This window comes from Mauremys reevesii, linkage group 8 (assembly GCF_016161935.1).
Source record: "Mauremys reevesii isolate NIE-2019 linkage group 8, ASM1616193v1, whole genome shotgun sequence".
Classification (NCBI taxonomy): domain Eukaryota; kingdom Metazoa; phylum Chordata; order Testudines; family Geoemydidae; genus Mauremys; species Mauremys reevesii.
In genome coordinates, this window is record NC_052630.1 from 68,931,615 (window position 1) to 68,945,037 (window position 13,423).

Consider the following 13,423-nt stretch of genomic DNA (forward strand, 5'->3'; position numbering starts at 1 on the left):
CTTCTGCCTCTCTGCTGTGACCTCTGCAGGTCAGTCTTTTGAGGTTTCACCCTGCTCTCAGTGGTTTTCAGCTCTTATACTGGGAAGAAATGCTGTCCCACCACAAGTGATTGTCACTTGTTTTGAGCACTTAAAATAACAAATGGCTCCTAATGGAGCCTATTTAGCTCTATGTTTGAACAGTGGGAAGGAACAGGTTAAACCAGACTGGGGACACTTAGGGGGAGTCCAGTCCTTCTGGCTGGGATACCTGTCCCTACCCCTCTTACTTTCACAGGGGTCTGGCATTCAAGTCCCTGGCTTAACGAGGTTCTTTCAGCTGAGGGTGACCCCTTCATTTGGGACAAGTTAAGCACAGTTCTTCTCACTTTTCTTCATACAGTAAAGACAACAAAATTGTTAACAACATTTCACTACCCCTGCATTCAGTACTAAAGTGATTTATAACCCAGCACCAGCCAAAGTTGATCACTTTGAGTAACACTGCTCTATCTGCTGGATACCTAGCCAGAGTAGGTAAGTTCATGTAAATACAGTTTGCTCCTGAAATCTCCCCCACTCCCAGCTAACTATTCATTCATACCCTGCTTAGATTTGGAATCTTAGGGCCAATTAATTGAGCAGAGGTCAGAGCCTGAGAAAATGGGCTTTGTGCTCAAATAAATGCACACAGGCATAAGAAACAGAATTTCTAGCCCTAAACTGCTACGGCTGGCCTGGATCCACTTCATGCAGCCACTACTGCTTTATGTACAAACCCACAGGGTATACACCTGCCACTCTTCTGGTTGCCCACTACTTATTATCTGTGTTTCTGCATACGGAGCCAGAACAGACCTTGGCACTGTAGCAGACGTGTGCGTTAAGTACGCTCAGTGCTTCCTGTAAGTCCAAAAAGTAAAGATGTCATTGCAACTGCATTTTGAGTCTTCCATTCCCACAGAGGGAATCAGAAGATATAAATGTCAATGCACATGTCTTCCTTCTTCAACTTCCATTGCAGATCTCTCTACTCTCTTCCACACACCCCCCCGTCTCCTTTCTTTCCTCCTCTTCAAGTCCTTGCTTTCCCTTCTTTGGGTTGTCTGTGCCTTCCTGCTACAATTTGGGGCACAACTGACCAGAAGATTCATGAAGCAGAGCCTGAGAAGGCCCAAAGGTTCCTTTGGAGAAGCCAACCAGGCACCTGCTCAGTACCAACTTCCTTTCCCTGCACAGCTAAGAGGCAACTACCAAGGCATGTTGGAGAGGGGAAAAAGAGCAAAAGGCAGCCATTGCTACTACAGCTTGACTGCTAGGGGAGGTGCATTACAAAAAGTAGCCACGTCTTTTGGAGGTGGATGGGAGCTCTTTTTCCAGAAAGTTTCTTACTGCTTTTCAGCTTGTCCAGGAGGTGCTACGTGTGACTGCATGATTTCTGTTTTGCTAGGATCAGCTATATTTTTTGAGGAGAGGGACTGCAGAGATGGGCGAATTTCAGAATTTTTGTTTCATGGAGCTTCTTACTGAAGTGCTCTGTCATGCATGATTTCCAACAACCCACACTGAGCTTTATGACAAAAGTGAACAAAATTGGCTACATTCACATTGAAATACTGAAGGGAGAAAAACAACATTTCTGCATATTTTTTTAATGAAGACATCTTTGCTGACAATTACCCCACCTTGTTTTGTAAATGATCTGATCTAGTAACATGAGCCAGTCATTTGCCTGACTCATGTATTTTTTTATTGCAGTCAACCACTGTAATGAAAATATTTCATGGGTTGATATTACATTAGTTGCTTCCTACTTTTGTTTTGTTATATATAAAATCATGCCTGCTGGCATTCTTCCATTTCATAAGTGGTAGCTCAGACATGTTTAAGTTGGTTATCTTTTCTACATTCTACCTCCACTCTGGACCTATTTAATCAATTCCAAATATTTGTTTGTGGATTTTTAGCAGAAGATCCAAAATTGGGCTTATAGTGGAAACTCCGTTGCAACCTTAATTATGGAAAGGCTATCTCATCTCTTATTGCCTGTGGTCTTCAGTCCAAATTTAACTGCAAAGCCATCTGTTCAGGATGGTCCTATGATAAGTGATAAAATAACAACCTATGGTCTATCAGAGCTAGTATTTATTGTGCATCCATTTCACTAGTGATATTGTGTCTATTATTTTTCTCTTCCATTTAATCATTTTAGATGCTCATTTCTCAGACAGATTCCTCTGACCCGCTCTTGTGTTCTATGTCTCTCCATCAGATTGTATGTTTTTCATTATTATTTCTGTTTTAATGCCCTTATTGTGCTATTCAGTGTATGTCAGTTCTGCCAAAGGAATAATTGCCTTCTGCTTAATAATTGCAGTATTCTGCTTAATATCTGTTAAAATAACGTGTGCCCAAAGTTTATCTGTTCTTTTATTTGTTCTTTATAATGTAACCAGGCTGCTATAATTCAGGCTAATGAGCCAGTTATATTCTACAAGACATCAATCATGTCAAATCTTTTTCTTATATTTATGAAAAAGTGATTTGTATTGGTGTTTGTACACATAAATGAATTATGTGCAAGAACCCAGTGAATGGTTGTGTTTCTGTGTTCTGAAATGTTGGATGTTGTTCTAGCCAGTCTTCTTAAAAACCTGGCAACTTAAAGTTTAGGCACCTAAATCCATAGTTAGGTACCTAAGTAAGTGATTTTGTTTACAGAGGTAATGAACATCCAAAACAACTAATGAAGTTAAGGAGACCTGGGGGTGCTCAGCCCTTTTGAATAACTTAGTATTCCAATCCGGGATGGATGAATTTTGGTACATAACATGATGAAAGGAAATTGCCTTGGTAAGCATGTCTCTGTATTGAACAAATAAGCAACTATTTCAATATAATGAAAGTAAAAAGAAACCATTTCTAAACGAATACTGGTGCTGCTAGTATTAGTCTAATCTGTGTGCTGTATTTAAAACATTTTTAAAAGTAAAGTTTTTAATTAAAATGTGTAAGGTGCATGTTGCAGACTCTTCTCCTCTGATGCAGTCTCCTATTTGGGTTATAAATATAATAATTAAAAATAATCATTTGTGCAGATGCAAATGTTGAGTATAAAATGCTTTAAAACCAAAACAAACTAAGAAACAGAGGGTCCTATCAAATCATCCACTTTTTTATATCCTCCTTTGGTAGGAATATTTCTGTTGAAGAATTGATAGGTCATAGAACAAGAAAGGTCCTTTAGTGCAAAAAAGCATACAGAGGGAAACAATGGTCACAAAAATGCATTGAAACTAACTGTTGGTGGCTGCACACAACCTTTCCCATACTTGCAGTGGGAAACAATGTGTCACAACTAAATATTTTTAAAAAGCCATCTCAGAACTGCAGTAAATTCACTTCCTTTACAGCAGATCTCCGAACTCAAGAAGCAGAGGAGGTATCAATGCTGGTAATGTATCTTCTCCTGTTGGCTAGCAGTGAACCTCCTTGCTTCAAGAAAAAGGGTCGCTGTCAGCAATAGTACCTTCCGTGCCACAGTCACAAAAAATGCTTTATGAGCATCTCACTGTGCCCCCAATTTCCCAGATATACGGTAATGCGCAAAACAATGGACGGCCCACCTGACCCTCCTATTTCCTCAGATACATTCTTCTTTCACCTTTTCAGGTACATTCCAACCTTTTGTGTATTGAGTGTCCACCTTAGCACTTGCTGGCCACATGACATTGCTCCCACTTACATGTACTTTTGACTCTTTGAATTGTATTGTATTATCTATTTATTTATTTGTATTGCAGGATCCAACCATAGATCAGGATAAGATCATGCTATGTACTGTACAAACTAAAAGACAGCCCCTCCCCAGAGGAGCTTATAGTTGAAGTATTTGTTTTGATATAACTTGCATTCTTTTAATCTCCAATGCCTCAATCCAAATGTACCGACATCCTGCTGTATCACCATTTGTTCTTTGCTCTTGCTTTTTTATTGTTATGTTTATATGTAAACTCATATTGGTTATGGCTGCTCTGGGACCCACATTAGGAACAAACACTTGAATTTGTATCTGTGTTCAGTTGGGAGCTGAGGTAGTGTGTGGACTTCAGGGATGAGACAAGTAGACAGGCTGCTGCATTATGAACTACATGGCATTTTTTCAAGACTAGTGTTTAAATACAGCATGTTGCAATAGTCAGACTTGGAGGTCACAAATGCATGAATCACAGTGGCTTTCCTTATCTAAGTAAAATGGGCACCATGTTTGGCTGGCAACACAGGAAAGAGAGTGTTCCTTACCACTGATTATAATTGTGATACTTGATATTTAAATAAGTCACAAGAACTGAGATGTTTTCATACATGATTGTGCAATACAAATGTATTACACTGATTTTAAGTTTCTGGTCTCTCCTATCTACATGAGATATTGTGGGAAGAACTTAGGTGGAAAGAAAATATAATTGATGGCTACAAGAAGAAATATTAACAAAACTGACAAGGACAACTACATCCACATTAGATCCAATCCTAAAGAGTGCTCACGTGAATTGCAATTGCAATAATGAAAATTAAGGATATAATTCTAAAAATGATAATGTGACAAGTAATTTGCAGATTTAGTAGAAAAATCAGTCAACCATAAACCATTTTCTTTCCCTTTACAGAATATAATGCTTATTCTTACAACTGACAGCCTCTGAGTGTTGATTGTTTGAAGTTGTTCTATGGAGTTTTATATTCCCATTCAGATGAACCAGTCTCTGAATCACCAAAAAAACCTTGCTGATCTTCAAAATTTAGAACCAGGAATAGTCTTTTATATATTAGCTAAACAAAATGCAGCAAAGAATAGTCCCAAGCTCCATTTCTAATTTGCTATTGTTAACATCAGCAAGCCATCAACTTTTACTAGTAGGATTTCAAAGAAACATAAATAATTTTCCAAATGTTGCTGTAGTGACAGTGTATATGTAGATTGTGGTATACAGGGAGCGGTGTATGTGTGAGAGGTGGGTATTGCCCAAAGTGAGTTTGCTGCATGTTTTGGAACATTCTAGTGATTATACAAGAAAACTGACAAGAAAAAATCCTTTTGCTACTGTTGTTCTTTATTACTTTCCTGAATTAGCTGTTCTTCAGGATCATCATCATCATCATGTTCCTATTATGCCTCTGGTGTTTAGGGCAGTGACAAAGCTCCTCTACTCCTGTCTGTTTCTGGCAAGTCTTTCAGTGGTTCCCCAGCTGTGCCCCAGGTTTTTCAGCTTGACTTCCACAGCTCTTCACCATGTTGCTTGCGGGCAGCCTCATTTTCACTTGCCTTCAGGTGTCCATCTTATTGCTACTCTGGTGATAGAATCAGTTTCCATCCGAAGCACATGACCGATCCATCTCCAGCACCTCCTGGCAATAATGGTGCTCAGATCCTGTTGGCTGCAGTGTCAATAGACTTTGGTTTGAGATTGTTCAAGGGCCAAAAAATACGGAAGATTTTTCTGAAGCAGGTTGTATGGAATGAAGACAGTTTGGATATGTCATACTCTTTCATTCCCCAGCATTCTGTACTATAAAGTAGTGTTGAAAGTACGCAGCTCTGATAAATCTTGAGTTTGGTTTTGGTGTTGTATTTTGATGATTTCCAGACTGTATTTAATCTCCTGAAGGTGATCACGGCTTTGTTGAGTTTGTTCCAGATGTCCTGGCTTGTTCTACCATCCCGGCTGATTGTGCTGCCCAAATATGTGAATATTTCTACATTGATGAGAACATAATCTTCTAGCCATACTGTGATGGTGAGGCAATATTAAAGGTCATGATATCTATGTCATTGCGGTTGATTTTCAGTCCAATTTGCTGTTGAATGCATTGAGTCGAGTTGTTTTTTCTGGTATATGGTGTTGGGTATGTGATAGGAGAGCAACATCATCTGGAAAGTCCAGGTCTTCAAGAGATGAGAAGAGTGTCTATTTAATGCCTCTTGGTATGTCTTCTGTTGTATGCTGCATTACCCAATCAATGGCAATGTTGAAGAGGATTGCAGACATGACACACCACTGACATACTCCTGTTTTGTCTTCAAACCTGAGCTCACTGTGATCAACACTGCATGTAAAGATGAAATAGAAGTTTTTGATTATGCTGATTCTACGGAAAGGAATTCCATATGCCCACAGAATGCACCATAGGCTGGTCCTGTGAATGCTATCTAAAGCCTTCTCAAAGTCTATGAAATTTATGTAGAGTTGCCGTTGCCATTCTAAGCACTGAGTGAAGATCTGGTCTGTGCATGCATCCATGTCCTTTCCAAAACCAGCTTGCTCTTTTCTGAGAACACTATCAACTGCCTCTGATATACACTGGACTATGATCTTACACAATCCTTTGCTTGGCACAGATAAAAGTGATACCACACTAGTTATTGCAATCACTGAGAGTTCCTTTCTTTGGTATCTTCACTATAACTCCATTGGTCCAGTCATCTGGCACTTCTTTCCCTTTCCAGACTGATGTAAATAGAGGGGCCAGGATAGATGCTGCTAATTTAGGATTTACCTTGAACAATTCTGCATTCAAGTTATCCTTGCCAGGAACTTTCCCATTTTAATCAAATCCTTCAGGATCATGAAGGTAGAAAACTTTTTCAATATTTTTTTTAATTTGTATTCTGGTAGCAGCCATTGTGTGCTAGACACTGTCCCACAGACATAAGAAGAGACACTCCTTGTGCCCAAAAGCTAATTAACCATATGCCCCCACTCAAATTCTGTGGCTCCCCAAGGCCTAGTTTGGCCTCTGGCACAACATCCAGCAGCCTTGGGCTGCTCTAGGGTACTGTGGCTGGTAATGGCCTTCAGGGCACTATTCCACCAATTGGGATCACTGGAGCATTGCTGTGCTCTGGCCACTGTTCTTTATGCCAACAAGTGCCTTATCCTAAAACTGGGATGTAGAAGGATGACACTGTGCCAGCATAACAACTTGGTGACCCCCCCTCTCTCCCCACTCCAGTGAAGCCAGCTAGGGTAGTGTAAAAGAGGAAGAATGAGGACCAAGATTTGGCCTCATAGGTACATTAATGCTTTTAGAAGGCAAGGAAAGTCCTATAGGGACAGTGTGTTCTTTTGGCAGGAGCTCAGTATAATTTCCCTTGCCTGTTGGGTATCCCCTAAAGACAAGTAACATGCTTAGGTGCTAAGGAATTCTGTAGAGTTTCACTTTCCATCTTGGTACATATAATTTTCCAACCAAAGAAATGTTGAATCAGCATCTTAAAGAGTACATGCAGCACAGCAGTTAACAAAGAGAATAGCCATTTGTAGATGCTCTCTGTTACGTGCCTACCACATTATTCAAGCTATTTGATTAAACAGATTAAGTATCTAAAATATATTCAGTAGCAGATATTGTGCATTTCAATGACTATGTTCTCTTTGCTCTGGGGAAAGTTGTTCCTCTCATCTGTTGGTTAAGTGAAAACCTAGGGCCGTTGACATGGTAATGTATTGGCTGGAGGGCTTAAAAAACTCCACTCATTACTTCGCTGAAGTGGTGTGAAATAGTAAATATGAATAAATGGTCACACCTGTTGCTCTTCATTTGACAGCTGGGAATCTTTTTATGACAAGTAAAAGATTATTGTCTACAGAATAGAACATAAAGTTTCCAAAGCTGCTTTTTATGTCTTATTTGTAGCTATTGAAGGCATCACTATAGTGATTGTGAATTATGGCAGTGGTTCCATTAGTTGCTCACTGGAGGCCTCTTGTCTTGTGGTTGAGTTTCATTGACAGAAAATGTTATTCTTCTGACATTTATAACCCTGCTTTAGACCTTGTCATGAGCACCATTTATGTCATTTAAGGAAAATAATAATAATTAATACAAGATTTAACTAGCCAGCCATTTGCTATAAAACCTTGTTCCCAGAAAGTTGGACTGCACTATGCTTATAGAAAATAGTGTGTATTGTCAGGAGACACTGAAGAATGAGGCAGTACTCCAAGTTGTTATTAACCCATTTTGCTTCTGTTTGCGTGGGCTGAGCTGCAGAGTTCACAAAGGATAAGATAAAATTAAACAGATGTGACAAGATTTAGAGGGCAAATGATATCTTTTTTCCTGATTCAGTGTCCATTGAAGTCAGTGGGAGTCTTTCCACTGACTTAAGTGGGCTTTGGATCAGACTCGGTAGGACTGATTCTCAATTTATACCAGTTCTACACTGGTATAGGACCATCGATTTCAATGGAAATACTGCTGGTAAGTGAGATTAGAATTGGGCCCTTGATTTCTTCTTATTCCCAGAATACAGAAATGTTCTTCAAGGAAATGCTGATGTGCTAGTTATAACAATTTTTAAGAGTACCTCTTTCCTGTGGTGACACAGTACCTCTTAGAATCTCATTTTGACAGTGCTGGATGCTAAGCATTCCAAGGGCCCTCTATTCCATAGACACAGTTGGAGGCCACCGTAACTGGGTTTTTTATTGCATCCCACTGTTCCTGAGTGTCAGATAACACATGCTACACAGTATACGTCAATCTTAACTATGAATTTATTTTCCATTCTAACCTTAAGGGTCTTTTATGTATAGTTTTATAGTCTGAATATGAGCATTTCTTCTTTGAACTGGTATATTTCCACGTCAAACTGAAAATTTTAATAGTAATTTTGCTACACAATGTTTTTGTTATGATGCAAACTAACTTTGGTCTTACAGGTTTCTTTTTCCTAGAACATGTGTCCTATTCAAAAATTTTGGTTGAATAGTTGGGTGTGAAGAGGAAATGTGAAAGTGTTTTATATGTAACATTAGTGGAGCATGTTTGCTATTTATCTTCCTAGCCTTGTGTCTCTAGAACCACATACTTGTGTACATATGAAAGAATGGTCCTAAATAGGATTTAGATATTAACCATTTATCCATAGCTCACATACATAGTGCCACACATTCCAAGCAAGCTCTTCATCTAGTCCCGTTACTGTCAGAAGCATTTCTTTCTTGGTACTTTCCATTTTCTCAGATGTATTTAAAACCTGTTCTCATCCATTGTGATTTTTGCCACGTCTTTAGACCTAGTAGTTATGGAGCTGGTGGTTACTTATTTATTTAATTCAGTTTCGGATAATGACATTCACTCTCAGTCTAAAATAAGTAAAACAAATCTGGTATTTATAAGAGGCAAATATTTTAAATTGTCTGCAGATAATTTGCTTTTCCAAATGATTCATTTCACCTTCCCAAATCTAATTAAAGGCATGTTTTCCTACCCAGTCACCTTGCGCTCGATCCTGCAAGCTCTTATACACTTAAGCTGCCTGACTTATGTGAGTAGTCTCATTAATGGAATAGATACTACTCACATGAGTAAGGTTACTCGAGAGTGCAGGTGGATGCAAGATCTGCCCATCTGTTTATTTGACCAAATCAGCAGTTAAAATGAACAAAAGTTTGATTTGAAGAACAGAAATGTACTTGTAATGTCAATGCTGTCATTGCACAATATTTATAGTAGAAGCTGCATCAGAAGTTAAGTTGATCTTAAAAGGTAACAGCAAAATTTATCTTGATATGAGCACTTGTGATCTTTATAGAAAAAATATGCAATAGTTTGTTTTGCAATAAAACATTTCAGTATTTCCTTCTTTATATTTAGCAAACAGCAGACTGATATTTTAATATAGCTATCTGGGAACAGTCTTGCTGTGTAACTTGCAGGCACACTCAGGATTTTCCTTGGCTTTAAAGAATGACAGCAAAAGCACCTTTATCTGACATTTAGGATGATTAAATTTTGAAAAATCACTTGGCATATTCAGTATGACTCCACAGGGTGCTCTTGCTTTATAAGGCAATGGATCATGTTAGCTTAACTTATATTTAAGATTTGCTGGCCTGATATTATTGTGTTAGGCAGTATTGCTGAAATGGAAACATAAAATTTTGCTGCCATGAGATCGTCTGTGCCTGCCCTACACTATAAATTAGTTCCATAAAGTTTTAAAATGCAATATTTGTTCTAGCTCAACTAGTATTGTGAATCAGCAAACTATGCTTAAATATATAGAATTAAACCTGCTGTGGGGCAAAGCATATATTTCTTCTGTCTTAAGTTTTGGGGAGGTGAATTGCTACTTTAAAAAAGAAAATGGACTCTACAGACTGCGTATCTTCACAGGAATTAGTAAACTATTTAGTGAAAAATAGTTTCTTTCTTTGGATGATAAAGCAGTAGGTCTTCAAGCATCTTCTTGATTTTTGACCCCTGAGTCACGATGCTGACACCACCTATAAATGGGAATGGGCCCAACTGAAGCACTGGATCTGAGTAAAGGAAAATTTGAGAGTTCTCAAAATCCTGATGTGGATCTGAATTTTTTGCAAGATGACATTATTGTATTCATTTCTCAAGTGTGTTGAAGAGAGAGATGTGTTCAATGATATTGCTATGTAATACAAGACATAAGGCTGAGAATATGCTTGGCACAGCTGAGGGGTCAGGTGGAGAAAAGGCTTTTAGACACCTTACCATTTCACCGATTCTTAGGCCACTGTGATGTGAAACAACCCTGAGTGTAATTTAGTGTAGCATAAGTTGTGCTGGCTGGAACAGTTCCATAGGGACTGCTTCACTGGCAGAGGATTGGCTGCCGCTAGACTCTATGTGCTGAATTCCTGCTCCCTTCTGCCTCTGGCACAAAACCCTCCATAGTCTGGGGTGTGCAGAGCAAGTGCCATAGAGACATTGTAAAAGAGTCCCATGTACTGTGAGAATCATCAGCTAACTGCTTGAGGGAGCTTTAAATGCCTTTTGCATTTCTGCAGTGTCCTTTTCCCCACAATGGAGATGCACTGGTTCTGTGATGTGCTACTTGATTGTAGCTCATAGACGCTATTTCAGCTCAATCACCCCACGGGCTCTTGGAGAAGGTCTCTTTCTTCTTCTGGGGAGATGCTCAGCCTTCTTACTTGGGCTGGGAACCAGGCCTTTTAATTTGTCCCAGGGAGCAGATCTACTGAGCAAGATGCTGCCAAAGTTACAGTACTTTAAAACAGACTTGTAAATAGACTAGCTGGCAAATAGTCTGTTACATTATTATCTCCATTCTGGCCAGGGCACAGGTATGGTGAAAAAGAAAGCAAGCATAGCAACTGAAGGCATGTACTCTACAGTAGGAACAGGTGTTAAATGATTCTTTGTTACAAGAAATTGTATGGACTGTCTACTGGATCTAGGAAGGAAACAGTCTTCCTGTCCTCCAAACATTCAATTTCAAAATGTCTCCTGTTCCACGCTAGGACAAAACTTAGAGCTTTTGAAATTTTTCACAAAAAAGAGAAACACCCTAGACAGAGGCGGCTCCAGGCCCCAGCATGCCAAGCGCGTGCTTGAAGCGGCATGCCGCGGGGGGCGCTCTGCCACTCGCCAGGAGGGCGGCAGGCGACTCTGGTGGACCTCCTGCAGGCGTGCCTGTGGAGGGTCCGCTGGAGCATCCACAGGCACATCTGTGGGAGTCCACCGGAGCCGCGGGACCGCCGACCGGCAGACCGGCCCCCCCGGCGTGCCACCATGCTTGGGGCGGCGAAATGGCTAGAGCCACCCCTGACCCTAGAAGAGCTTGATGGTTAGGGCATTCACCTGTGATGTGGGAGGCTTCATGTCCTTCCTCTGCCTGATGCAGAACAGGGATGGAACCTGCATCTCCTATATCCCAGGTGAGTGCCCTAGTTACCAGGCTATTGGATATTCAGAGGTAGATTTCCCTCAGTCTCTGCTGTTGGAGCTGTTCTACTTATTTGTTCAAATAATTAAATATTAATTGGGCCAGAAAGAGTGCGACTGTATAGCCCCGTGGTTAGGTACTCACATGAGGTGTGCAAGCCCAAGGATCTCTAGCAACCCAGGCCAGTAGCTTAACTACCAGTTTATAGCCTCTCACGCTCTCTTTATATATGACTCAGGCAGATTGCCTGCTTAGTGTAATCTGGTAGGAAGTAGGCTACCAAAAAGAAGTATGCAGAGAGGCATTCCAGGGAGATAGCCAGTGGAACATAACCCTATAGAGCAATACCAATAGGTTTTCAAACTAGGGTACACATACCCCAAAGGGTATGTGAGGAAAAATCCTGTAACAGTGAACAACACATTTTATTTAGTACAGAGGTTTTATTTAGTATGGAGGAACTTTTCGGGGTGGGGGTGGTGACTGGTGACGCCGGATGGCTCAGGCCACCCAGCCTGTCTGGGTTGGGGGAGGAAGGGGGAGGAAACAAAAATTGTAACTCAAATGAGTTGAGCCTCCTTTGAGTTACAATTTTTGGTTGCGCCTCCCCCCGCAACTCAGACAGACTGCGTGGCCCACTGAGGTGACTCAAGGGATGGAGGTGGCACTCCTTCCCCGAGACCCAAGGTATGGGGCTGGCCCGAGCCACCTGGAGTCACCATTCACTCCTCCAGAATGTTCCTTCACACCTTCCTAGGGGGAGCGCACCGCATAGTTTGAAAACCTCTAGAAGCTGTTGCTAAATGGAAGGCAGAAATCTGAGGCGAGGCTACCCTGTGTGCTTCCCCCCCCCCCCTCGCCGCCATGAATCACCTCTGCCTATCTCAGATGGGGGATATGTGATAGATTGCATTATTTGGAAAGTGGTACATAGCCTAAAAAGTTTGAAAGCCACTGCTATAGAGAGTAGATAGCTCCTGCAAAAGACCCTGGGTCAAGGGGAAAGGACGTGTCTGATATATTGAATGTGTGTTATTTTGAAGGAATAAAACTGAAGCCCTGAAGAAAATGAGCCTGGAGTCTTAGCTGCACAGGCTGATGAGTTAGCCCACTGGCTTACAGTGTACCAGTAAATTAAGGGATGGTTTTGCATTATGGCTACTCTTAGCGGATACTTCAATCCTGTACTCCTGTCAAATACCAAACTCACCATTGGTGGTCTCTCTGCTTGCTCTTGCCAAGGGCATGCTCCAGGAAGGGAAGAGAGATGGTGTAGTGTAATGGGCAGGACAAGGGAAACAAGTTTGGGTTTCAGAAGGGAAATATATGGGTGCACAATTAGAGACTTGGGCTGTAAGCCTGAGATGGCTCCTTGGTGAGGCATGGAAATAACCAGCAGAGTCTGAGCACTAATACAGGTGACACAGTGTTAAAGAATTGTTTCTTACCACTCTGCTCTACTTGTTGCATCACTTTGTAGGGGCAGGTGCACTATCCATGCAATCTTGTTCACTGCAATAATTCAGAGCAAATTGTTAAGGTTCTACAAATATAAATCCATAGTTCTGTTAAAATGGATGCAGCATAGAAAGTTTAAAACCACCATCCTTTCTAGTGTTCCTTTTTGTGTGTCCCAAGATATTGCCATGTACAAATGTACGCTTCCAGTACTGCCAGTCTAAAGTGTTTAAAACTTCAGGGGATTAGAAAAAA

At 40.7% G+C, this 13,423-nt stretch overlaps 1 long non-coding RNA gene across 3 annotated transcripts in view; it reads left to right on the top strand.

Moving 5' to 3' along the window:
• Positions 1-13,423, top strand: part of LOC120369641 — a 456,833-nt gene that overhangs the window by 103,756 nt on the left and 339,654 nt on the right. Inside the window, exons 4-5 of one of the 3 annotated variants that reach the window (XR_005583290.1) lie at positions 2,701-2,832; positions 5,679-5,718. The exons of the other annotated variants lie outside the window; for them this stretch is intronic. This is a non-coding gene — a long non-coding RNA (uncharacterized LOC120369641). Of the gene's footprint in view, positions 1-2,700; positions 2,833-5,678; positions 5,719-13,423 lie in introns of those variants that run through there. 3 annotated transcript variants of the gene reach the window in all.